This window comes from Babylonia areolata, chromosome 11 (assembly GCF_041734735.1).
Source record: "Babylonia areolata isolate BAREFJ2019XMU chromosome 11, ASM4173473v1, whole genome shotgun sequence".
In the NCBI taxonomy this organism is placed as follows: Eukaryota; Metazoa; Mollusca; class Gastropoda; order Neogastropoda; family Buccinidae; genus Babylonia; species Babylonia areolata.
Window position 1 is genome coordinate 27,870,879 of NC_134886.1, and position 5,000 is coordinate 27,875,878.

Consider the following 5,000-nt stretch of genomic DNA (forward strand, 5'->3'; position numbering starts at 1 on the left):
TGGAGGGGTGGTCGCCTCGTGCTGACAGCCCTCCGAGCGATGTGACACAGAGAGAGACCTGTTGTGACAGAAAGTCACAGAATGCAATGCGATAAAATGCATGCAGTCAATTCAATACTTTACAATACAATACAGTACAATACAATACAATACAATGCAATACAATACAATACGATGCAATACGATGCAATACAATAGAATACGATTCAATACAATACAATACAATACAACACAATACAATACAATACGATGCAATACAATACAATACAATACAATGCGATGCAATACAATACAATACAATACAACACAATACAATACAACACAATACGATGCAATACAATACAATACAATACAACACAACACGATGCAATACAATACAATACGACACAATACAATACAACAAAATACGATGCAATACAATACAATACAATACAACACAACACGATGCAATACAATACAATACAACACAATGCAATACAACACAATACGATGCAATACAATACAATACAATACAACACAATACGATGCAATACAATACAATACGACACAATACGATGCAATACAATACAATACAATACAACACAACACGATGCAAAACAATACAACACAATACGATGCAATACAATACAATACAACAGAATACGATGCAATACAATATAATACAATACAATGTGATGCGATGCGATGCGATGCAATACAACACCGTACAATACAACACAGTACAATGCAATATAATACAACACAGTACAATGCAATATAATACAACACAGTACAATACATTACGATGTAATACAATACGATTCACTACATTACGATACAATATAATACAATGCAATACAACACAACACAATATAATTATTACAACACGGTACAATACATTACGATGTAACACAATACAATACAGTACGACACGAAGCGATACGATGCAATGCAATACAATACAATACAATGATAATCGACGCGACGCGACGCGATACGATACGATACGATACGATACGATACAGCCAAGTAGGTTAGCTTATTCAATTGACTTTTCGACAAACCCATTGGCCTGATGGTGGTTATACTGTATCGTTTTTCAGCAGCTTGTGACGGTAGGAAGACAGTGGGTCCACATATTATCTCCCTTGGTCATTGATCCTTTCGCTGCATCTGGAGAGAACGCTTCACAAGCGACAAGACAATCATGTGTATACGTCAAGCAGAAAGCAGAGGGCTTTTTTTTTTTTTTTTGCCCCCATCGAAGCATTTTTTTCCTGCGCAAGGTGTGTGTGAATTTCCTGACAGCGGTATTTTGCCTATAACAAATTATCACAGGGGGTTAAAAACAAAACAACACACACACACACACACACACACACACACACACACACACACACACACACACACACACACACACACACACACACACACATAACAAAAAAACAAAAACAAAAAACCCAAACAAACAACAACACCAAAACCAACCAAGCAAACAAACAAACAAAAACAAACAAACAACAACAACAGCAACAAAACCCAACAAAAACAAAGACAAAACACTGGTGGATTTTTTCCACGTGTGGTCTTTTTTTCCTGCTACACGGGCGCTGTCCTCGTGACAAACAACATGAGGCACCAATCCGGGATACCCAGAGGCTGCAAGATCTCCTGTAGATACCAGTGAACCTTCAAGATTCCACTCCGCGTGCTGCAAGGGGGGCAAAGTTGAATGATGGTGATGATAATATGGATACTTATATAGTGCCTATCCTCGGTCGGAAACCAAGCTCTAAGTGCTTTACAAACACGGAGTCATTTGCACGACAGACTGTCTTCCTAGGTAGATCCGACTGCCATACAGGTGCTCATCATTTGTTTTTTGTGTTATTCCCTCAGATTTCAGGACACTGTATATGAATGACTGTTTTGTTTCTTTACCCCACCATACAGGCAGCCATACTCCGTTTCCGGAGGTGTGCATGCTGAGTATGTTCTTGTTTCCATAACCCACCGATCGTTGACATGGATTAAAAGATCTTTAACATGCGTATTTGATCTTCTGCGTGCGTACATACACGAAGGGGGGTCAGGCACTAGCATGTCTGCACCTGGGAGATCGGAAAAATCTCCACCCTTTACCCAACAGGCGCCGTTACCGAGATTCGAACACGGGATCCCCAGATTGAAAGTCAAACGCTTTAACAACTTGGCTGTCGCTCAGTTTTGTGCTGCCTGCTCATTTCTCTACATACAGACAATGACGGAACCTCCTCCACAGACACGGAGGTCCTTACAGCATCACGGGCAAGCCGGACAATAGAGGAAGGTGGCAGAATGGTTGAGACACTTACTTGCCAATGAAATGTACGTGAAGGTAAACTTACTTTGTAAGGGCAGCAAAAAGGGGAGCAAAGAATCATACAGATAGTATAGAAGTATACTGCCCATTGTCATACAAGGAAATAAGCAATATACTAGAAAGAGACTTTTATCGGTGCTTAAATTCAAGTCTAAAACCTCGTCAGTTGACTCTCTCAGACTTTGGTCCGATTCACAGACCAATTCTGAGTTTAGCTCTCAGACTATTATCAAATTCATTACGGACCAAGTATTGTTCTAGTGGCAAGTGCATATGCTTTAGTAACCTGACAATTAAGAATATAATTTTTGATTGTGGCTTGACGAAGCCTCATGTACACGAAAGTGTGCCTTCACAAGTGACTGAGAACGTTGATGTTTTTGACTTTTTGCATTCATTATCAGTTGTTTCGCTTGTCAGTTTAACGACTTCTCTTTTACAAAGTCCTGTGAGTAATTTCCAGTAATTGTATTTAGAAATGTTTTTTTTTCAAATTTCACCCTCATTTCACCCTTATTTGCCCAGTTTCCCCCAACCCTCCATTCATTCACATCTCCCACCCCTTCTAACCGATAATACTCAAATGTATTCATAAATACTTTAACAAAATGTTTTCAATCACCGATATGTGTGACGGGAGATTAAATAAAATTCCTCCTCCTCCTTACTTTGCGAACTTCCCCGACAAAGTGCTTGACGATGTGACAAACCCAGGCTCATCTGAAAACAAACGAAAAAAAGCTAGATTTTGCCCTGGAAACAGGAGAGTCTTTCAAATCTCATCTTCTGATTGGCTGAATTGTAAGAGTTTCTGTGTGAAGGAACATTTTTATCTGCACCAGACTTTTGTTTGTTTGTTTTTCTTCTGGGTTCGAAAGTGCATCGGAGATTAAAGGCTGTTCATTATCTGTTCGACCAGCATGACAAAAAGTGAACAATTACATGGAAAACAGCATTTGGCGCAGTGAGGTGGGACTCAGTTCAACTGAAGGTCACTACAATTAAGGGCCCAGTTCAGTTTGCAGAACGAGCGTGAATAACATTGACTGAAAAGAAGATGGTATTTAAAGAGTGGACAAAGATGAAGAAGAATATTGATTATGATAAGAAGACGGCAACAACGACGATGACGACATGACGAAGAAGAAGAACAACAACAAGAAAAGAACAACAATAAAAAGTTATATGAAAAAGCAAATAAATAAACAAATAGATAAATAGATAGATCAATAGATTAATTGATGAATAAATAAACGAGCACTTTGATTGACAGAGAATGAAAACGTTCTTCGCATTCGCTTAGTTTGTCTTGACTGTTGCGACTGGCCCATTGCTGTTCTCTCTCTCTCTCTCTCTCTCTCTCTCTCTCTCTCTCTCTCTGTGTGTGTGTGTGTGTGTGTGTGTGTGTGTGTGTGTGTGTCCGTGGTAAACTTTGACATTGCCATTTTCTCTGGAAATACTTTGTCTGCCAATACCAAATTTGGCTTAAACATAGTAGGAAAAGAATCTTCACAGTCATACCAATGATAGGTTGTATGTCTCCCGAATTAAGCCGTATTTTCGAATCATTAACAGTCTATTTCATTGATATTCATTCCGGATTCCGCAAACCGCTGTTACCCATTTGCAGCTGCACGATTGTCTCTTGAGAAGACGCCATGACCTCGTTTTTCTTGTTCGCAATTAAAAGCAAAGAAATACACATTCTGGACAGAACACATACAGTGACACTAACTACATTATTGATGTATTTACTGCATATGAATATTCTAAAGTGGACACTAGATTAACTAGAATGAACAGAAAAGAACAGAAAATTTGAATCGACCGTCATTAAGTTAAAGTCAGCGTCGTCTACACGGCACCAGTCAGTGACGCAGATCTTGACAAAACATGTTGCAAAGCCTGACGCGATGGCAACGTCTCCTTTACCGCGGAATTAAAAAAAATTTTCTTAAATGATCATCGACGTGTGTACTGCATATAAATCTTCTAAAGTGGATACTGAATTAACTAGAATGGAAAGAAAAAAAGAAACAAATGGACGGTATCGTAGTTTCTCAGTGGGTGGAAAGACAGGTTTGTCGAACACGGATCTCTGCAAATCTATAAAATCGGACATATATTGCAGTGTTTTTGAGGCGATGGGAACGTCTCCTTTTCCTCGGACTTGAAATATTTTTTTCAATGCCCGAGATATACCAAAAAATACGATTTAAACGCCGTTATCACTCCGAATGCCGCTGTCGATTTATTCCGCAAAAAGAACATGATCAAATAATGTTTTTTTTAAAATGTTAGCAATGACCCGCGTTAGCGCAGTGGATAAAACCGCTCGTTCTCGACCCAAACATACATGGTTCGAATCTGCATGGAAGCCTTTTTTTATTATTATTGTTTTTTAACGTGAAGCTGCATATAATCATAATAACGAATAGAGAACACATTTCAACAAACTAATTATATGATTTTATAATGTTTTTTTCTTTAAGTGTGTATCACAAGTGAGTCTTGAAGGCCTTACCTTTCTTGTTTGAATTTAATTTTGAAACGTAATTGTATTTGTATTTCTTTTTATCACAACAGATTTCTCTGTGTGAACTTCGGGCTGCTCTCCCCAAGGAGAGTGCGTCGCTATACTACAGAGCCACCCATTTTT